The 23,842-nt window shown below is 44.2% G+C and overlaps 1 protein-coding gene across 1 annotated transcript in view; it reads left to right on the top strand.

The window, feature by feature from the left end:
* The window catches only part of GATAD2A (GATA zinc finger domain containing 2A), a 1,922,743-nt gene that overhangs the window by 648,557 nt on the left and 1,250,344 nt on the right, over positions 1-23,842 (top strand). The window lies entirely within an intron of this gene.

Raw genomic sequence — 23,842 nt, 5'->3', positions numbered from 1 at the left:
CAAGTAGGGACATTTACAGTTTGGTGCCAGTTTCTGAAGTGTAGAAAAAAAAAAAAGTAAAAACAAAACTTTCAAAAGTTAGCTGAAATGTTCTTTTTTCCCTTCCAGTTGCAGACTTCCAAGTCTGTGACCTTTTCACTGTCCTTCTATAGTTTTGTTTACAAAGCATTTGTTGTTCTGTGATTTGATATTGGAGTGGGGGAGGCAGTCCGTCTAGCAAAAGTCCTTTATATAAATAGTACTATGTAAGGACAGCTGAATCAGGAAGTTTCCTCATTCTTTGGCCTGCCCCTTTAAGTTTTGAGTCTGCTCCATTTTCTCACAGCACCTGAACCCTACCTCACTTCACAAAATGAAGTCTATGTGTCACAAACCGGTTAGAACTGGCTGTTGCCATGGTTTCCACATTGTAAGGAACAGTTATAGTCACGTGACTGGTAAGAGGGAAAAAAAGTGCCTTAAGTCATGTGATTATGTTGGTGGCTTGATTAGCATACAGGAAGTTAATGCCCTAATAGCTGTAAGGATGCTGTTATAATTGATGAGGGATTGCAGCACCCTTGTCAGACAAGCTTTTTGATTCTAGTAGTAACAGAGGATGTGCTGATCAAAAAGTTGACATGAAAACTGCATTAATTTACCCTTGGTGACAAAGACCTTTAGCATTTAATTCAAATAACCCATTAAAAAAAATACAGATCTAACTTTAATTCTGTGTGATTATTTGACTACTTTCTAATTAAGCATGTTTTGTCCGAGGTCAGATGCTTTACAAGTTTCTGTTGTGGCACGTCTTGGGATAAACAAAGTTTAGTAGTTCACTATTTGTTTCCCCTTTACCTTTGTTGATGAGGATATAGTGCAGCAGAAGAGTGATTTTCAGCTTTGCTGAGGCATGGCAGGTGGTTTTAGCACCTACTTTGGGGTTGTGTCGCAACGTATAGACTTCTTGAGCTCCCTGTTGCATTGTGTGTGTGTGTGTGTGTGTGTGTGTGTGTGTGTGTGTGTGTGTGTGTGTGTTTATGTATGGGGTACTGTAACATGGCTGGTTTGTAGCAAATTGTAATTATAATCCTAGAGTTAACATCTGTGTAGATCAGTGGGTCTTGATCTGAATTTCACAGTTCCAGGATGAATTAATGCCTCAAAATAAATGAATATAGTTTGCTTGAAAGCAGTGGGATCTGCTGGTTAAGTTCAATATAGCATGAAAGTGAAAAATTGCTTGTATACGGCAGTGGAAAACAGCAGATGGCATTAGTTTGCAACCATGTTGATACCTGGGACGTCAAGAGAGCAGACTTAAGTTCAGGACAGGATTACCAGACTGTTGCCATGTATAAGTGTTAAAATTGTTAAAAAAATTACAACTCTTGATTTTTCTGGATTTTTTTTTTTGCATTTAAATCCATGTGTAAATTATTCACACACTTCCTTTGGGTGTGACATACTGTTTCTCTTTTGTTTCACTGGAGTACATTCTCATAGTTTCAGAAAAAGTTTTATGTGAATTTGGGCCACTTATGTTGGCCATCAGCTGAAATTTCTGTCATATTCTGCCTAAATACTTAAAGCACACATTACTGGGATTTTGGTAGTGTGTCAGGCCTAAAGGAATAAAGTACTAAACATGCAACTTCTGAGATTAGAACAGACTTTCCAAAACTAGGTTGAATTTTAGTGCAGCTGTTTGGTGAAAATTACATAAGAATTGAAATTGAATGCAGACAGGCCAGTAGTAATGCTTTTACATAAAGAACAAACTAGCAGAAAATTGATGCTATAAAAAGATTGCAGTAAACATTGTGGGACAGTTACATTGGATGCAAAGGGGATTAGGCTCTTTAGGGAATGTCATCCACATGAAAGCATCAAGCTGAGAATACGAAGTGCCGTAACGTATTGGGCAAAAATTGTGGAATGTACCCAAGAAAAAGTAGGTTCAAATGCAGAGGCTATTTCTGCTAATCATTGTAATATTCACTGTTTATGTTAGCATGTCTGGGATTTCTGCTTGCAGGGAACCTGACAGCTGGGCTGTCTTCCAGGATCCTACCTTTCATCTTTTGTCTTCCTTGATCCTCTACCGTTTGGATGTACGTGGTAAGAGAGGTGCATCATCCACCACCACCTTCACATTTTTCTTGTTGCATTTTGGAAAGGGCATGCTGTTGCTAGCATTGGCATACCAGTGTGTTGGTCTGCCTCCAGGGATTCAGTTTAGTACCCTGTTGAGATACTTTTTTTTTTATCTGCGTTACAACTTCTGCTGCTGCTATCGTTTCAGTATCTGAAGTAAATCCCACACGAGGGGCCATCAGATGTTCTTCGTGTTTCACTGTTGCAGTCATTACATTTGTGTAATCTGCTGGCAGGTTGCCCTCAGTCGGCCTGAATTCCAAAGTCTTGGGTCCTGCGTCGGTTGTTGTCTTCTCTTCCATGACGTCAGGTCGCCGGGGGTGTAAAACATGCAACCGATGCCGTTTTCTTTAGTCTTTCTTGCCACGCAGTGCCCGAAGCAGAAGCATTTTGCAAGTGCCAGTCGGCCAACTACTGAAATATTCGAGTTTGAGTTTCAAAACCGAAGTCTTCACTAAAACCAAGTACCCCATTGGGGAAACTTTTTTCTTGCTTTTTACAGATGTCCGAAAAAGTTAATAATTGTATTACTTGTGGGAAGCAAATACCTCATAAGGATTTCCATTTTTACTGTATTCCTTGCCTAGGCCCTGATCACAACGTGCCTGGCTGTCAGTTTTGTGCTAGATTTAACCAACGCACTAAAGTGCCGGTATACTTTTGTATCAAAGTATTTTGGAAACGGATTTAACTACCCAGAAATGTCGTCGGATAGCAATCTGACTACCGGACTGCATAAAAAAAAGAAAAGGACAGAGAAAGGCAGTCGAGATCCAAAACAGACGAAGCTTCTCCTAAGCCAGTTGCCGGTTCGCCAGTACTCAGTGAGGTGCCTTCGCAGCCCCTACCTTCGAGTCGCAGGCCTCTACTGACACCCATGTGGAGTCCGGCATGCCGCAAGATACTCAAGGTATTGGACCGACGGATGCATCTCCCTCGGATGGTTCCGGAGCCGCTGAGCAGGCACCGGCTTCTGAGGGTGTATTCAGACCTCAACATTTGTACATCAAACCAACGACAGCTGCAAAACCAAAGACAAAAGCAACTTCTAAAAATAAAAAACTGACGCATGAGCCACGTGCACAGGCCTCTATGCCTAAAAAACAGATCAAAATGGCTGAAGACCTTATTACCTTGATCAGGGGTACCCATCCCCCTCCAGATAAGAGGCCTAGGCAAGACATTGTTAATGAATTTCTATTTCTTTTGATTCCTCTTCTGATCAGGAATTATCTATACTTCCTATGAGGATTCTGATGCTGAGGAGTCTCTTCCATCTGCATCTCCTCCTGAGGATTGTTCATTTGGAGAAACCTTGCATACTTTGAGGGAGCATTTTCACGGGGAGAGTCAGGACTTCTCAGAATCAAAAAAAGAGGCTCAGGGATTTCCTCCTCCTACCCCAGCACACGCCTTTAGCCATTCCCCCTGTTTTAGACATTGTGGATGATGTGCCTTCGGAGTCAGGCTTGACCTCTGACTCCTTACCTCCGGCTCCCAGTAAGCCAGACAGATATTAGAGTCCCCAACTCACATAAATTTTTATTTAGAAACCCTGCTGCTGATCCTGAAACTATTTCACAGGGTCCAAAGGGAGTTAAGGCCTCAACAGCAAAGAACCCTACCCCCTCTGACAGAGATTCTAGGGCACTGGACAGATGGGGGAAAAAGGTTTATACATCTGCAACCTTGGCAATCAGGGCCTTAAATTGTCAATTTCATATGCTTAAGTACCAACAACATGTTATGGGATTGCTGAAACAGAATATGATGATGATTTCAGAATGTGCAGAAAATAATTGCATGAATTATTACATGCAGCTGATCGTTGTGTGTCAGGGCCGGCAACTCTGCTTGTAAAAATCTACTTCCAATCATTAGCGGACCGGAGTTCTGCTGTGGCGACCCCTAAACAGGAAAAAGCCGAAAGACGCAACAACAACAACATGGAAAGCATACTTTGCAATGTGGTTTTGACTCCTTAGAGGCCTCCTGCAGGTCCGCAGTTACTGAATCTGTGATTAGGAGGCATGCCTGGCTAAAGGAACAAAATTTGCCTGATCATGTTAAAGCTAAATTGCTAGATGCACCTTTACAGCATGATACTCTGTTTGGTATTAAGGCAGAAGAGGTTTTAAAGAAAATGAAAGACAAAGCTAAGTCTATGCAAACTGTTAGACTTCTTACAAGTGCAGCCACCAAGATTCAGTAGACACTGGTCTACAAGTTGGTCCTTTCCTGTGTCAGAGCTCAAAGGGGCAAATCCAGACGCCCTAAGGGTTCCAAATACCAGGCGCAAGATTCATACAGGTCAAAGCAATGGGGCGCTTCTACCTCCAAATCTGAAGGAGATGAAGCGCAAACCTACAGAAAATAGTCCCAGTGACTTCCCTTTGCCTACACCAAGCACTTATCTTTTGGCAGCACCCTTAGGGGGAAAATGAAGCACTTTTTGCTCAAAATTGGCAGTTACCCCAGGACAAGTGGGTACTAAACATAGTATCACAGGGATACAGATTCCATTTCCACACTCTGCCAATGGCAAACGGTTGGCCAGATCTGCCAAAAAATCAATGGGCAGAGGCACAGAAACAGGTTACGTCCCTCATGGATATGGGGGCCATTCAGCCACTACCAGAACAGGAAGAAGGGCATGGTTTTACTCTACTGTTCTTGGTACCCAGAAAGGACAAGGCCTGGAGGCCAATACTGGATTTATCGATTCTGAACACACAACCTGGACTTTTCAGAATGCTAACTTTGCAGCAGCTTCTGCCCATGCTGGGCAAAAATGCTTGGCTGGTGACAGTGGACCTAAAAGAGGCAGACCTACATGTCCCAGTAAGACAATCGTGCAGAAGATACCTTAGATTCAAGGCTGGCTTAATGCATTACCAGTTCTCTGCACTGCCCTTTGGTTTATCTACTGCGCCCAGGGTCTTTACAAAGTGCCTGGCTCCAGTAATTGCATTTTTCAGACAAAGAAGTATACAAAAATATATCCTTACTTGGACGACTGTCTCATTCAAACAGAGAACAAGGACATTCTTCTTCAACACCTGGCGTTTGTGAAAAGGCTTCTAACATGCCTAGGGTACACAATAAACGAAAAGAAATCACAACTGGTGCCCTCTCAAATGATAACATTCCTGGGTGAAAGCTTGAATACAACTGCCCAGATGGCTTACCTCACGCCAGACAGGCAAAGGCAACTGACTACATACTTCATACCGATGGCAACAAAAACCCAGTTATCTGCAAGACAAATTCTGCGGGCTTTGGGGTTCATGACATCCTGCATCCTACTGATTCCATATGCAAGACTGCATATGATGAAAATTTAATGGTACCTAAAAAATTTATGGAGTCAGCATTCTCAGTCTGGAAACAATGATTCCTCTCATTACCTGCCTACAACAAGAGTTTCTATTGTGGGCAAAGGCATGTCACCAAAACATGGGATGGGCCTTCACTCTACCCTCTGCCAGCCAAACCTTAACAAACGCATCAGATTATGCTTGGGGGGCCACATTGCAGGACGATGCATTTGGACCCCAAAACAAATGCATCTACATATCAACCAAAAAGAGATGCTAGCTGTTCAAAATGCCCTAACAGCCTTCAAGGACTTACTTCATCCAGGACAACAACTGATAGGCTGACAATACCACGGTCATGCGGTATATAGACAAACAAGGAGACACACACTCATACCCCCTTTGCAGATTAGCCATGGCACTGTGGGACACAGCTTTTGACCTACCAAATACATCTTCAAGCTCAATTCCTGCCAGGAAAGCAAAATACTCTGGCAGACGATTTAAGCAGAAACCTTTTGGATCCTCACGAGTGGAAACTAAATCCACAAGTCTTCAGCATGATAACAGAGAAATGGGGGAGCCCAGACATAGATCTGTTTGCCCCTCCTCAAAATTATTAATTGAAAGATTCTGCACAAGGACTTATCACAGACAAGCATGGAAAGTGGACGCCCTATCCTTCAGTTGTAAAAACCTATCAGTTTACGCCTTTCCTCCTCTGCCTGTTCTTCCCAAGGTCCTCCTAAAAGTCCGACAAGAGAAACCAAAGATGATACAAATTGCCCTGGACTGGCCCCGCCAATTATGGTACCCAATCCTAAGGAACTTGTCTCAATACCCAGCTTGGACTTCAACTACTGTCCCAGCAAAACAATCAGATCCTGCACAATCAACTCCAGACACCGAACCTGGCAGCATGGCTGATCATGTAGTTATTCAAACATCACCTCTCAATAAAGCTGTGATGGATGATATTTTGGAAGCCAGTAGGCCTAGTACTAGAAAATCTTATGCTGATAAATGGAAGAGATTCTGTGCTTGGAATCGAGAACAAGGAACTGATACAGCAGAACCAAATATTACTCGGATATTACAATACTTGACTGAGATGCTTAACAAAGGCCTATCTTTCTCATCAATTAAAATCCATGCCTCTGCCATTTCAGCTCATGACAATACAGAGCCACCAATCTTTTCTCATCCTTTACTAAAGCAGTATCTTAGAGGAGCCAAACATTTAAGGCCTCCTAGAAGATCACCATTACCTGAATGGGACCTCAATTATGTGCTGGAAAAGCTCACCCTTCCTCCATTTGAACCAGCTGCTACTGCTGTTATAAAGTTCTTGTCATGGAAAACAGCTCTGCTAATAACAATTACTTCAGCAAGAAGAGTTTCAGAGCTACAGGCCCTCATGGCTGTAGAGCCTTTTATCGTATTGTACCCAGACAGGGTGTGTCTGAGGACAAATCCTACATTTATGCCTAAGGTGGTTTCCAGTGTGGCTCTTAACCAAACAATTCATCTGCCAATCTTTTATCCAAATCCGCAGAACAAGGGGGAGAGAATTCTGCATTCATGGGACGTACACAGACAGCTAAGATTCTACTTGAGCAGGACTAAAGCTCTAAGAAAAACTGAGCAATTACTAGTGACATATGCTGCAGGATCAGAAGGAAAGGCTATTTCAAAGCAGACAATGTCAAAGTGGATAAGCCACTGCATCCATTTCTGCTACTTACACCATGGTAAACCTGTGCCCAAAGGCATTAGGTCTCATTCCACCAGCGCTGCAGCTACTTTAGCAGCCTTTCTCAGAGGAGTACCAACCAAAGACATTCTAGAGGCTGCTACTTGGAGATGTTCATCGTGCATACAGCTGCAGTAATCACAGATGGGTTTTCTGCCGTCAGGCGGGTCCTCGGTCGGCCGAATTCCAAAGTCTAGGTCCGGCGTCGGTTGTTGTCGCTCTCTTTCCTGACGTCAGTGCGACAGGGGTATATAAGACACAGCCGACGCCATTTTCTTCAGTCTTTTTTGCCGCACGGTGCCCAAAGCAGAAGCAGTTCGCTAGTGCCGGTCGGCCAGCTCCTGAAATTACGGAAAATTGGAAACCGAAGTCTTCTTTAAAGCTAAGTACCCCGTTGGGGAAACTTTTCTTGCCTCAGACCAATGTCAGACAAAGTTAACAATTGTATTTCTTGTGGGAAGCAAATACCGCATAAGAATTTCCATTCCCTCTGCATACCTTGTTTAGGCCCAGACCACGACGTCTCGGCCTGTCGCTTTTGCGCTACTTTCAGTAAACACACTATTAAGCGTCGGGTGAAGTTCGCCCAGCACTTTTTTGGTAAAGCCTTTGATTATAAAATGTCGTCGGATACTCCGACTACCGTTTTGTCCAAAAAACGCAAGGACAAAGACCGACACATGAGGTCCGTGGTCTCCACCGACACCACGCCAAAACCGGCTACACGTGGTCCGGTTCTCAGCGAGACGCCTACGCAGCCCCTGCCTACCGACGACACTTCTTTGGCGGTGTCCTCTGTAACCGAGACCGCAGGTACCTCGGCCCATACCCAGACTACAACCACCGAAGCCACTGTGAGTGTTGAGCCTCCTAATGTGGACAGGTCCACTTCCACCCATGGTGTGTCTAGACCCTCATCTTCCTTCTCTATAAAGGCCTTTACTAAGTCCAAATCAGCCATGCATCCCAAGAGGCCTGTTGCACAGGGCCCATCTCCAGACCCCATGCCTAAAAAGCAGATGCTAAAAATGGCTGAGGATTTAATTACTCTTATCAGGGGTTCCCAACCCCCTCCAGACAAGAGACCCAGAGTGGAGGAAGCTTCTCCCTCTTCTGACCAGGACTCCATTTTTTCAGAACATTCTGATGAAGAGGAACACTGTGATCCCCTTTTGAAGATTCGGATGCTGAGCAGTCCATTCCTTCTGTATCTCCCCCAGAGGATTTCTCTTTTGGGGAAACCTTGCACACCTTGAGGGAACACTTCCATTGGGAAGGCCAAGACTTTTCTGATTCCAAGAAAAGACTTAGGGAATTTCAGGCTCACTGCAAGGAAAATCCTGCAGGCTCTGGGCTTCATGGCATCTTGCATTCGCACATGACAGTCAGGTGCATTCAGGGCAAATGGTCCCAAAAGGAAAAGCACCTTCACATCAATCAAAAAGAAATGCTAGCAGTGATAAATGCAATTACAATTTTCAAGGACCTCCTGCATCCAGGGCAATTATTGATAAGAACAGACAACACCACAGTAATGTGGTACATAAACAAACAAGGTGGAACACATTCATACCCCCTGTGCAGGCTAGCCATGTCACTTTGGAACTTGGCTCTGGAATGGCAAATCGAACTTCAAGCACAGTACTTGCCAGGATTGGAAAACACGCTGGCAGACAATCTAAGCAGAAGTATGACCGACACACACGAATGGAAGTTGCATCCTCAAGTGTTTACAAAGATAATCCAAGCGTGGGGAAGGCCAGACATAGATCTCTTCGCCTCCCACAGGAATCATCAATTGAAAAAGTTCTGTTCAAGGACCTTTCATCCAAAGGCCTGGAGAGTGGACGCCCTTTCTTTCAGTTGGGCAGCATGGACAGTTTACGCTTTCCCACCTTTGCCTCTTCTGCCCAAGGTGCTCTTGAAAGCAAGAGCAGACAGACCGAAGATGATACTGATTGCTCCAGACTGGTCAAGACAACACTGGTACCCACTCCTGAGGAGCCTAACACATACTCCTCCCTGGACCCTACCTCTAATGCCTCTTCTACTGACTCAGCACAGCTACAAAACTCTTCACAGTCAGCTGAAAACACTCAATCTGGCTGCATGGAAAATTCCTTAACACCACAACAGACCCTACTCTGCAAAGAGGTGCAGGATGTCATTTTGGAGGCCAGAAGGCCATCTACTAGAAAGGCTTACTCCGCAAAATGGAAACGGTTTTGCGCTTGGAATGAGAAAAAAGGCCAGGATCCTAGAAAACTGAATTTGCCTCGGATATTACAGTATCTAGCTGAGCTGTTGAACAGTGGACATACATTTTCCTCCATCAAAATTCATGCCTCAGCCATTTTCTGCAGAATACAACATTGATCCACCCTTATTCTCTCACCCACTTTTAAGACAGTTCCTCAGAGGAGCTAAGAATATAAGACCTCCAAGGAAACAACCAATACCAGCCTGGGACCTTAACTACATTCTAGAAAAATTAACATTACCTCCCTTTGAACCAGCTGCCTCAACAGATTTGCACTATTTGTCCTGGAAAACAGCTTTCCTTCTGGCCATTACTTCAGCTCTTAGGGTTTCGGAACTACAAGCCCTCATGGCTGTGCAGCCCTTTCTCATCTTCCATCAGGACAGGGTTTCCCTACGAACCAACCCGTCATTTATGCCTAAGGTGTAGTATCCAGGGTAGCTTTAAATCAGGCCATACACTTACCTACCTTTTACCCCAATCCTCAAAACAAAGGGGAAAGGCTGCTACATTCCTTAGACATCCATAGACAGCTACGTTACTATTTGGACAGAACAAAGCCTTTCAGGAAATCAGAACAACTTTGTGTGTCCTATGCTGTAGGAGCTCAAGGGAAGCCAATTTCCAAACAGACAATTTCAATATGGATAGGCCACTGCATACGGTTTTGTTACTCCTTTCATGGCAAGCCTGTTCCTACAGGCATCAGATCCCACTCCACAAGGGCCACAGCTACCTCTACAGCCTTCCTCAGAGGAGTCCCTACCAAAGATATTTTGGAGGCAGCCACTTGGAGTTCTGTGCATACCTTCACAAAACACTACCACCTGCCTTTATACTCCAAAACTAGAGCAAGCTTTGCCACTGCTGTGTTGCAGGGCATTCTGGCTGCTCCCAGTTCCACCTAGTGCCTACCACTCTGTGCGTAGCTTTGGGATTCTACCCATCTGTGATTACTGCAGCTGTATGCACGATGAACATAGTACAGTTTTGTACCTACCATAAATATAGATGTTCGAGTGCTAATACAGCTGCAGTACAGGTTTCCCTCCCTCCTTCCCCTCTTGGTAAAGGCCTAGTGGCTAACACCTCCTCCTACAACCTGATTGGGTTATCCTTCTATGGTGTATTTGCTTGCAACTACTGATTTTTGATTATATTGCATTGCTTGACTATATATATATATATATATATATATATATAATTTATGTATTGCCTTCCTTCTGGGGGCACCTGACATCTGGGGCAAGAAAGACTGAAAAAAATGGCGTCGGCTGTGTCTTACATACCCCTGTCGCACTGACGTCAGGAAAGAGAGCGACTGCAACCGATGCCGGACCTAGACTTTGGAATTCGGCCGACCGAGGACCCGCCTGACGGCAGAAAACCCATCTGTGATTACTGTAGCTGTATTAGCACTCGAACATCTACATTTATGGTAGGTACAAAACTGTACTTTCTGTTCACACCTTTACAAAGCATCATCATTTGCCTCTCCACTCAAGTCCAGGGCAGGCTTTTCCACTGCAGTTCTGCGGGTTCTTATAGCCGCACCTAATACTGTTTAGCTCCAGCCTTCCAACCATAGCTTTGGGATTCTACCCAAATGTAATGACTGCAACAGTGAAACACGAAGAACATAGTACAGTTGTTTACACTTACCATAAATGCAGATGTTCGAGTGTATTCACTGTTGCAGTCCAGGTTACCCTCCCGCCATCCCCCTGTCATTCTGGAGTTTATCTTTCCTTCTCTGTCTTCTGCAACCTATGTGGTGTATTTGCTTGTCGATGAAGGTAAAGTTTATATTGATGCATGTATGTGTGTGTATATATATATATATATATATATATATATATATATATATATATATATATATATATAGCTACCTTTTTGGGTGGGGCAAGAAAAACTAAAGAAAATGGCGTTGGCTGCATGTTTTATACCTCTGACGACCTGACGTCATGGAAGAGGAGACAGCAACCGACACAGGACCCAAGACTTTGGAATTCAGGCCGACTGAGGCCAACCTGCCAGCAGATTACCCAAATGTAATGACTGCAACAGTGAATACACTCAAACATCTACATTTATGGTAAGTGTACACAACTGTACTTTTTTTTTCTCTCTAGACAATAGTTACTACTTTGAATATGTCACTGACTCCTCAAAACTCTGACACAGTTTTCAGCTGATGCAAGTTTCTTAATCCCTGCAGAGATTCCCTTCCTAGATTGATATCTTTTGAGGAATAGTATTTTTTGTTTATTGAAACATATTTTGTAGGCTGGGACTGAAGAATTTGGTAGTTGTCAGAGTTTTTACCCTGAAACTTAAGATTGGTAACAAGAGAAAACCCTTGCTATTCCATTCTGTTTACACTTTTCAGACTTAAGTTAGTTCTAGTCTCCTGTAGGCATTTTTTATCATGTTTTGTGTAACAAACTGATGTTCTTCGTATTTCACTGTTGCAGTCCTCACACTGTGGTTATCTGCCTGCAGGTAGGCCTCAATCGGCCTGAATACCAGAGACTTAGTGTTTCTGCATCGGATGCTGTCGCTCCAGGACTTGACGTCAGGTCGTCAGGGGTATAAAAACAGGAAGTCGATGCCATTACATCAGTCTTTCTTGGCGAGGAGCACAAAGCAGAAGCAGTTCGCAAGTGCCGGTTTTTCATTTACAAATTGAATAATCCTGAAGTCTTCTAAAGCTAAGTACCTCATTGGGGATCTTTTTTTCTTGTTCTAACCGATGTCAGAAAAAGTTAACAGTTGTCTTGCCTGTGGAAAGCAAATTACCACACAGAAGTTTTCATTCTTACTGCGTCACTTGTTTAGCCCCAGACCACGACGTACCTCACTGTCAGTTTTGTGCCTTGTTCAACGCCCGAACCATTCTTCGTCATTCTCTCGTAGCTAAATTCTTTCGTTCTTGATCTCCGTATTCCGAAATGGCTTCGGTAAGCCATCTGACTACTGATATTCTGAAAAAAGTAAGGATAAAGATAGACACAGACCGCATAGGTCCAAAGCTGCTGATGACGCTTCTGTTAAGCTTCAATGGATTCGCGGGCCCCTACCGAGATCCGTTCGGAGTCCGGTATGCCACGACACTCTTCTTCGACTATGGAACCTGCCGATGTCTCTACCTTGGATGAGTCCGGAGTCGCTGTGCAGACACCGGCTTCTCAGGCAGTTCTTCACTCAACCGATGTTCGACTCAAACCGACGACTTCTTTATCTAAAACTACCAAGTTTCTTAGGCCTAGATTACGCGCTACACCTAGAGAACTGACGACCAAAGCGCATGCGCCTACTCCCATGCCACAACGACAAATGCTTAGAATGGCTGAAGACCTTATTGTGCTGATTAGAAATTTCTAGTCACTAAATAGTGTGCTCTTTATGGACTTTGGGAGATCGACTATGCAGCTCAAGTTCCCTGTTGGGAATTACCTTCCACTTTATTAATATTTTTAGGAGGAAAAGAGACCAGTCCCCTCTAGCTTCAACAGACCAGGAGTCCGATGACTCTTGGGTATCTGATTATGAAGACATACCCTTATCTGCTTATGAGGATTTAGATGCAGAGGAATCCATTCCCTCTGCCTCCCCTCCAGAGGATTTTTCTTTTGGTGAAACCTTACATACTTTAAGAGAGCATTTCCACTGGGAATCCCAAGGCTATCCTCAGTCCAAAAAGAGACTCAGAGAATTCCTTGATTTGCCACAGCACAGGCCTTTAGCAATTCCCCTGTCCTCAAAGTTGTTGTTTTTATGGAATCCAGTCTTATTCCTGATACTTTACCTCCTGCCTCTAGGAAACCAGACGGGTACTACGGAGTCCCTGACACTCACATATTTCTTTTCAAGAATCCTACTGCTGACCCAGAGATAATTTCCCAGGGGCCTAAAAGTATCAAGGCAATTGCAGCCAAGAATCCCACCCCTTCGACCAGGGATTCTAGAGCTTTAGACAGATGGGGTAAGAAGTTATATACTTCTGCAACCTTGCTATTAGGGCATTGAATTGTCAGTTTCACATGCTGAAGTACCAGCAACATATTATGGAACTTATTAAACAAAAAGTGGCTACCTTTACAGACTGTGCAGAAAATAAAGAATAGCAGGAGCTTATGCACTCTGCAAGCCAAGTCAGCAAGCATACTTTGCAGTGTGGCTTTGACACCCTAGAAGCATCTTGCCGGGCAGCAGTCACTGGTTCTATACTGAGAAAACATGCTTGTCTCAAGGAGCAGACCTTGCCAGACCATGTCAAATCAAAGTTACTAGACGCTCCTTTGAACAAGGGGAGTTTGTTTGGCACCAAAGCAGAAGAGGTTGTTAAAAAGATGGTAGAAAAAGCTAAATTTATGCAGACTGTTAAAGAATTCTTACATGTGCAACCCCCTAGATTTCAGTAGGAGTTGCACTTCCAAACACTGGTCCTTTCCAGCCCTAGGGGAAACAGACCACCCAGACTACAGTCTCAGGGTATGCAGAGATCTAAGCAATGGAGTTACCCCTAAAGCATGGAGTGGTAAGACACCTCCTTACAGAAAAAACTCACAATGACTTCTCTAATCCACTTCCGATCCTTGCCCAATTGCTGGTGCCTCTAGGAGGAAAACTTGCCCTTCATGCAAAAAACTGGATGTCCATCACACAAGACCGATGGGTCCTCAACATTGTATCCCAGGGGTATATATTTTACTTCCAGTCACTGCCAACCCCAAGAGGCTTCCCAGACCTTCCTCCCAACCAGTGGACAGAAGCACAAAGCCACGTTCTTTCTCTGCTCTCTATCAGAGCTATTCATCCGGTTCCAGTAGAACAGATTGGCCAAGGATTCTATTCCAGACTCTTCCTGGTACCCAGAAAAGAGGGCTCTTGGCGCCCAATCCTGGATCTTTCAATTCTCAACACCTTCCTGGGGGTACCAAAATTCAAAATGCTTACCCTGCAACAGCTTCTACCTATGCTAGCCATGGACGTAAAAGAAGCCTATATATGCACATCCCTATAAGGGAGTCATGCAGGAAGTATCTACATTTCAAGGCCAGATCTATGCATTATCAGTTTTCTGCACTTCCCTTTGGCTTATCCACTGCGCCCAGAGTATTCACAAAATGCCTGGCTCTAGCCATTGCTTACTGCAGGCAGAGAAATATCCAGATTTACCCGTACTTGGATCACTACCTGATTCAAGCGGACAGTCAGCAATTGCTGTTGCAGCACCTGACATTTGTGAAAAACCTGCTCACTTCCTTGGGGTACACCATCAACGAAAAGAAATCAAAACTGGTACACAGTCAAAAGATTGTATTCCTGGAAGCAAGCTTGGACACAACATCCCATATGGCATTCCTCACTTCAGAAAAGCAAGTCTATATCTGACAGCCTACTTTAAACAAATGGCCACTAGAACCCAGCTATCCGCAAGAAAAATACTGCAGGCCCCTAGGGTTCATGGCCTCATGTATACTAATTCCATATGCAAGACTGCATATGAGGAAACTTGAATGGTACTTAAAAGGTCTTTGGTGCCAATATTCTCAGGACCTGGAAACAGTCATTCCTATCATACCCTAAGGACAAAATTCCTTTGGTAGGCAGAAGCATGCAACCGCAACAAGGGACTGCCCTTTACTCAACCCCATGCTGCCCAGAGCCTAACCACAGATGCATCAGACTATGCCTGGGGGAGCACACATCGACAGCAAATGCATTCAGGGACACTGGAGCCCAAGTCAAATTCATCTGTACATCAACCAAAAAGAGATGCTAGCTGTGCAGAATGCCCTGACAGCTTTCAGATCCCTATTCTTTCCAGGACAACAACTAAGAAAAACAGACAACACAGTTGTATGGTACATCAGCAAGCAGGGGGGAACCCACTCTGCAGGTTAGCCATGGCCCTGTGGAACACTGCCTTGGACATGTAAGTCCATCTGCAAGCTCAATTCCTGCCAGGCAAACAAAACTCACTAGCAGATGACTTAAGCAGAAATCTCCTAGACCCAGTGGCAATTGGAGCCCATCACCTTCAACCGTCTGATTAAAAAATGGGGGACCCCAGAGGTGGATCTCTCTGCCTCCCCGTACAACCACCAGCACAGCAAACTCTGCGCCAGGAACCCTCACAGCAGGGCCTGGAAAATGGATGCCCTTTCTTTTCAGTGGGTAAATCTCTCAATCTATGACTTCCCCCTTTGCCCTTTCTCTCAAGAGTATTATTCAAGATAAGACAGGACAGACCAAGAACAATTCTGATTGCCCTGGACTGACCACGCCAACACTGGTAACCACTCCTGTGCAGCCTGGCACCTTAAACAGAACCCAACCCTTCTCTCTCAGCAGGAGGAACAGATTTTGCACCCACAACTGCAAACCCTAAATCTTGCAGCCTGGCTTATTCCTTGAATTCTCCCCCAGGAACCCTAAGCAAACAGGTACTGGACGTCATTCTTGAAACCAGAAGACCCAGTACAAGAAAATCCTATGCTGGTAAGTGGAAAAGGTACTGCTCCTGGATTCAGTCTAAAGGAGAGGACACAACTCTGCCCTCTCTGCCCCTAATCCTGGATTACATAGCAGGTTTCTTACTTCTTAGGTAATGTGAGGGAGAGTAGAATATTGCTGTTATAATGATTTTCTTGTCTAATGTTTTCTTTCGTTATAATGATTTTGTTTTTTATATTTGAATTTATGAATGTATTTGATATATTTGAATCTGAGAGATTTATATTTATATTTAATATGTCTTTAAAAATAAGTTATCTTAAAATGCATTTTTTCTGATGCTGTACCTTTTAAGCAGAATTGAACAAGGGGCGAAATATCAGCTGACTTGAAAAAGTTATATTAACGGTGTGCTTTCACCTGTTTGATTCTCTGAAGAAGTTCGTACATTGAGCGTACGAAAAGCGCTTAAGTGTATTTGGTGTACTTAAAATAAACAGTTTCCACGGACTTTCTAGGCTGCCTTTTGGTTTTACTAGCTTTAGTTTTCGTTTTTGGTTACATAGCAGATCTACTCCACAGAGGCCTGTCCTTCCCCTCCATTAAGATGCATGCCTCAGCCATTTCGGCTCATTACAACACAGAGCCACCTCTCTTCTCGCACTCTTTATCAAACAGTTTCTGAGAGGGGCAAACAACTTAAGACTGCCCAGGAGAGCACCCACCCCTGCTTGTGACCTTAACGTTATACTGAAAAAGCTCATGCTTCTCCCCTTTGAACATGCAGCATCAGCAGAGTTAAAATTCCTCTCTTGCAAAACAGCCTTGCTTCTGGCCATCACTTCGTGTCTGAGCTACAAGCACTTATGGCTGTGGAATCCTTCCTTTATGCCTAAAGTTGTGTCCAGCGTGACTCTAAACCAATCCATCTATTTGCCAACTTTTTTCCCTAATCCTCAGAATAAAGGGGAAAAGATCATGCACTCTTTGGACATGCACAGACATCTCAGATTCTACCTTGATAGGACTAAGCCCTTCAGAAAGTCTGACCAGTTACTAGTCAGGTTTGCAACAGGGGCAAGACCATTTCCAAACAAGCGGTTTCCAAATGGATAGCACACTGCATCCATTTCTGCTACAAGCACCATGGGAAACAAACCCTTCATGGCGTCAGAACACATTTCTCTAGGGCAGCTTCTACCTCTACAGCATTTCTCAGGGGAGAGTCCCTACCAGGGACATCCTGGAAGCTGTTAACTGGAGTTCTGTACACACCTTCACCAAGCAACCTTCACCAAGCATTACCACCTGCCTATCTTTTCCAAATCCAGGGCAGATTTTGCAACAGCAGTTCTGCAAGGCATACTAGCCAGCCCAAACTCTTCTTGACTGCCTCCACCCTTCAGCTTTGGGAATCCAACCAAGTGTGATGACTGCAACAGTGAAACACGAATATAGTACAGTTGTGTACACTTACCATAAATGTAGATGTTCAAGTGTATTCACTGTTGCAGTCGTTTCCCTCCCTCCAGCCCCCCTGGTTTCTCTCTCTCTCCTCTCTATGGCTATTACTCACCCCTTTCAGGGGTATTGGTGTTTACTTTTTACTGGTGGCGTTTTCCCCACCATAACTTAGCTCCCTATTTGGGAGGCTCCTGACATTTACGGCAAGAAAAACTGATGTAATGGCGTTGGCTGCCTGTTTTTATACCCCTGATGTCAGTCCTGGAGTGACAGCATCCTATACAGAAATACTAAGTCTCTGGTATTCGGGCTGACTGAGGGTTACCTGTAGGCAGATAACACAAGTGTGATGACTGCAACAGTTTATACACTCGAACATCTACATTTATGGTAAGTGTACACAACTGCACTTTATCTTTATATTTTGGGGTAAAGACTTTGATGGTTGTCAGTTAAACATTTTATATCTAAAGCACATTTGCTATTATGAAGCATCACCAACTCTGTTAAGCTCAGACATTGGGTTGTCAGACTGAGTGACAGACAGTTTAAAAAAAAAAAAAAGTTTGTGGTGACTGTGCTTGGTGATTGTAGAGAGAAACTGTCATGCACATGTTGTGGCTTGCTGTGTCCCAATCATTTGATTGCTTCTTCCCTTTGGTCTGTGCCCAGGCTCCCTTTCCCTCAGCCATTGATGAGCAACTGCGCTGTGGCAATCTGTTGTATCTTGGACTTGTGTGTCCGAGATTGGTACAGCTTTTCTTAACGCTGACTAAACTGACAAACATTTTCATTTTTTTGTCAAAGTTACTTTACCTGCAACATTTGTTGAACAGTAGTACATTGAACCATAACACATTGCATGACCAATTCAATGCATTGCATATCGTTTAGCATCTCAATTATAGGTATGCTCCGCTTAACGTCTTGGATAGTTTTTATCACATAGAATGTTAGGTGAACATCCTATACTGTGTATTGTGCTTTGCTTATTGTCCGTCTGTATAATGGCCAATCACATTTGCATCTGCTTAGAACAGTATGGGCATAGTTGCGGTCGGATGTTGTGTGGAAGGGATGTTAAGTGGCACACACCTGTATTACCTTAATGAAACACAAAGCTATCAGGTGGATTAAATGGCCGCATTTGTGTTTTGACAGTCAGTGCCAATAATCCTAACTGATTGAAGCTGATTATTTGGAGATGTGCACAATGCAGGAATTTCAGGAAGGCTATGTCTTTACTTTATAGTTGTGCCTCACAGGACAATAGACAGCACTGTTTATATCTGTCCCTTCCAATTCATCTTACCCACAGCGTCACATTTTCACTTGAATTCCTGTGGGCCACAGGAGATGGTGGGCTGGATAGTCCCTTGGCAACAACTCTTTGTGGTTATCTGGCCTGTGGAAAGTCCAGATAGAGTCCTGAGACCCCCCTCATGTGCCTTGGCCTTCCTTACTTCTCCTGCCTTATGCCACAGAAGGGGATTATTCCTTCCTTTTGCCAAGCACATCTCCTATCACCCTAAGCGTAGGCCTGTTTTTGCTAAACCCTACCTGTAATTCTTTATCAAAAATCTACATACCATCCTGTGACAAATTAACCTAGTCCCTGTTATACCTATTCATCTACCTGACTTTAATACCAAGGTGAGAAATGTACACCCTATTTACGTTCTTTAATAACTTGACCACGGTATTATTGATTCTCTACCTCATCCTTTCTACTGCCTCAGTGCACCTAGCCCCCTTCACTACCTTCTGACCAACTAAAAGCCTGTTGGCCATTACTCGTGTATGTAATTTGCCTGTTGTATAAGCCAGCCAGATCCTTAATTGGAAGCAAGCAAATGTCTTTACCAGCTAAATGCTGCACAGTATCGGGGACGAGGTTGCTTTTTTTTATTTGCTGCAACAATTCCCTAAGCTGGTGCCATTGCATGCCTGACACCCCGAACCACATTTTGTCGTGAAATTCTTGATTCTGCCTACCCTTGATCCAAAGATGGAGCCTCCGGATAAGTGACCGTTATCCAACTACACTTTTGATCTGTCTGTGAGGTGCAACACAAAAACAAAAGTTAAAGTTGATTACACCTAACATAATTATTTAAGCATTGGACTTCCACCTTGTCCAGCTTCTTGATAGCAATCTGTGATGCCCCTGTTGTGTGTGCATATGAAGCTGCCCCAGTTTGAAATTAATGTAATGTATATCTGTCTGTGTCTAAACCACACAACCTCACTTCTTCCCGCAAGACAATTCTAGCTTGATACTGCATGAGGAGTCCCCTGGCTGATGACAGTCTAACTGACCTACTTGCATGACCCTCTAGTTTTGATATTCCAGAAATATTGCAGCCAAGTTCCATTCCAAACCTTTTGGGGTGATAACTGCCTACCCACTGACCCTTCCTTTCCTATTCCATTCTGGATTTAGCCACATAAACCCAGCTGTCCTCCCCTGATGTATGTTAATGCATCAAAGGCAGTATGATCTCTGACCGTCTAAAGGCCCCATAAAAAGCCAACAGAAAGGCAGCACACTTTTGGGATGGCAAACCACAGTTCCTGTAGGTACTGATGGTCCCGTGGGGGTATCTCCTGTCTTGAATCTTGGGTGTTTGCCTCCCCAAAAGCTTTAAACATCCTTTGAACTTTAAATGAATTTGCTGAGCCCCTTAATCCTAGAGCCTGATGAAACTAATTCAAGGCTGACAAATGTACTCCTTGCTAGCCTCAAACTCTGTTTTCTTTCATTACCAAAATATATGCCCTAATTTGGTCTGGTGGAATTGACTGTGCTGGTTCCCAAACCTGGGATTGTGTGGTCTGCAAAAAGTGCCGTACACCTTTATTGTACGTTACCCTTATCCTTCCACTGAGGACATTGCACATTAGCCATTCTTGTCCATCCATAAGGCTCACAGTTGATCTGGCATTTGATCTGGTGCTGGATTTGCATTTGGAGTCAGTAACCTGAACTGGGGCCACTGTAAATGAGAGAAGAAATCTGCTGTTGAGTTATCATTGCCTAGTAAGTGTTGCACCTTAACCGTCAGATTGATTGTCAAGCATTTAAAATTAAAATGTCTCCTCAGTCTGCTTAACACTCCTTTACCCCCTAGTTTATGCTTCAGTATAGAAACTTTACTGTTATCAGAAAAAGGTTTAACCACTCTACTCTTCATTTGTTCCACCCTTATTTCTAAAGCCACTGCCACCAGAAATAATTTCTTCTCTGTGATTGGAGCACCTACCTGGTCCTTAATCTCAATCAACCCTAAACAAAAAGTGCTCTAGCAAAAGATTTGTGCCAGTGGTATAAAAACATATCAGTAAAATCACAAAAACCAGGCGCAAAAAACACTGATATACAAAATAATTTAATTTCAGAATCGTAACATATAAAGGTAAAGCTTTCATGCACAGGCTCTTTCTCAATACTCAGTTTAATTCAAACATTTAAGTAATAATCACAAGGCCACAATAACCAGTCACAATCTAGCTGTCTTTAAGAGGTTTCAAGCTACATGACATATTCAGATCTGGAGGCTGATTGACCAGAAGCATAGATGCCCTTCTGTTTATATGTTGCAGTATTCTGTACAGTTGAGTTTTCTTCTCTTGCTACCTGAATGTCTGGCCAGTATACTAAAGTTTGCAGTCACTCTATATTGCATGGGAAGTTTGACATGGCTAGCCGAGCGTGGGCCGTAAAAGTGACGTCTGCATGCACCAGACTTCAGAACTTTTCTGCCGCCAGTCGAATATCAGGTGTTCCTGCCTTCCTGGCTGTCACGATACTCAAGAAATTCAGATAAGTACCCTGGTGGGGAACCTTTTTTCAGTCATTGTATGTTGGTGCTTGTTCATGGTATCCAGAAAGGCAAGTGTAAGTGCGGCTGTCAGATTCCACACAGACACCCACGACCTCTGTCTATTCTGTTTAGGAAAATCTCCTGACTGCAAGGCCTTCCCTGTCTGCCAGGCCTTTGTACCCAAGACCTTTCATGGCAGACTTCAAGCGTGCAAACTGTATCTTGAGAACCAACATCTGAAACAGTTTACTGTCAATATTGCGAAAGGCTAAGTAATTCCCATTTGCAATTTCAAAGTAAACCATTGAAACTGGAATCTCGTCCGCTTCACAATGTCGACCCAAATGATCGATACATTTGAGTCGACATTGTCATTGAAAACATCACATGATGCCCGTATAGGAGCTGATGTAAATCAAACTCCTGTATGACTTATCAATTTTTTTGCAGGGGGCAAGCCCCCCTGCACCCCCCCCACATCCACTGCTAATAATATATTCCAACTCCGAGATCGCACTACAGTGGAGATATGTATGACTTTCCAATCCCCACTGTACTGTGACCTCCATACAGTTTGTCGAACACACTAAGGCAGATGCACTACTGCATTCACACAAGTGTGTTCTACTGTCCCTTACACTTTACATTCTGTGAATGACAATCTGATTTTCGGCATCATACGACAGGTTGTCGTCCCCAGTATTGATAGTAAACTGTCTGAAGCAGTGTTTGGTATGGATGAACCTTCTGGCTTGCCTGCTGAACCGCTGAAGAAGGCCAAGACCGCAAGGCCTGTAACTGTTGCTGCGCCTCTGTTTGACACTCATCCTGTGGCCGTCTGCCAGGATGAATGCTCAGGCTCCGCCGCCTTGGCTATAGCAGGTACCATATCTGAAGCTGCAGAACCCTGTGCGTAAGACACGTCCACAGAGGCTCTGCGGACATCTGTCTTCGCTGAGGGGGAACCAAGACTCTTGGCAGACCAGCTGGATCCCTCCACTCCTTCACAGTCCGGCCCTAGGCCTTCTCCTGTACAGACACCCGCTATGCCTTCTCTTAAAAAGGTGAAGAGAAAACATAACTCTCCTGTTAGGGAAAGTTTACCAAATCGGGAGGCTTTTTCACAAAGCCTCTTTAATGCATTCATGGCCTTGCGGCCTACTGCTCCAGGGACTTCCACAATTCCTCCTCTAGTACTGAGCCCTAGGCCTCAGACCCATCACAGGTTGAAGAGGAGTACACTGATCGTTCCTCAGAAGAATCCCTCTTACATCTCCCAACTCCCTTCCCCTCTTGGATATGCCTCTCCAGAGGAAGAATCTGATTCCCCTGCAGAAGATCTTGCCTTTGGGGAAACCATAGCTAAGATGAGAGAGTATTTCAAGTGGGACTCATCTGAAATGACTGAGGTGCAAAAATGGTACTATGAGCTGATCCAGATGGCTTCCCCAGTTCCCACGGCTGTTTCACCTATACTTCCAGCCTTTCTTGATGCTTTCTCTGCAGCATCATTGAATCTATACTCCCAACCTCAAGCTGCTCGCAGACCTGATAGGTTTTACAAGGCTCCAGCGACAGCTAAATTCCTGGTAAAATGTCGAGCTGCAGACCCAGCCATCTCAGTCTTTACTGACAAGGCTTTTAAATTACTGCTGTCTACCACCCTCCTCCCTGCTGACAAGAACAGCAAGACCATGGAGTGTTTGGGCAAAAAGGTGTACACTTCTGCAACTCTGGATTTCAGAGCAATCAACTATCAGACACACATGTCTAAATATGCTTTAGCCCTTTTGGAGAAAATTTCCAAACAGCTTTCGGAACTCTGACTGTCCAGCCAAAGCTCAACTGTCTTCCCTTGTTTCCCTGACCTCTCAGATGACCAGGCAGTCTATCAGGTGCAGCCATTATGCTGCTGAGGCCTCAGCTAGGTTGGCAGCATCCTCATCTGTCCTAAGAAGGGTATTCCTGGCTACGCCTTCAACCTTTACCAGATGATTTTATTTCAAAACTAGTAGATGCACCTTTAGACAGTTAAGCTCTATTTGGTTCCAAGGTTGCAGACCTGCTTAAGTCCTTGCAACAAAAAGCTAAGGAGATGTCCTTCAAGGATGCATCTGCAGTCCTTACAAATGGGGTTGTCCTGTCGTCAGGCAGCCCTTCGGTCGGTCGGATTCCAAAGTCTGGGTCTGGCCTCGGCTGGTGTTGCACTTCACCCGACGTCATCTCTGCCGGTCTTCGGGTATAAAGGCATCAGCCGACGCCATTTTCCTCAGTTTTTCTTGCCGCGTGGCGCCCGAAGCAGAAGCTGTTCGCAAGTGCCGGTCGGTCAGATCCAGAGATTACTACTACCGAATACTACTTCGAAGACTTCTAAAAGCTAAGTACCCGTTGGGGACTCTTTCTTGCCTCAGCCGATGTCAGAAAAAGTGAATAACTGTTTAACTTGTGGGAAACAAATACCTCATAAAGATTTCCACTCTTACTGCTTACCTTGTTTAGGCCCAGACCACGACGTAGCAGCTTGTTTAGCCTGTGCTTCCTTCAACCGACGAACGCTTAGGCGTCGGTCGGAGTTTGCTGAACAGTTTTTCGGCTCAGATTTTGCGTACATTATGCCGTCGGA

This window comes from Protopterus annectens, chromosome 13.part0 (genome assembly GCF_019279795.1).
Source record: "Protopterus annectens isolate FY-2018-M chromosome 13.part0, PAN1.0, whole genome shotgun sequence".
NCBI lineage: Eukaryota > Metazoa > Chordata > Ceratodontiformes > Protopteridae > Protopterus > Protopterus annectens.
The sequence above is the reverse complement of the archived record's forward strand: the minus strand, read 5'-3'. Positions and strand labels throughout refer to the sequence as shown.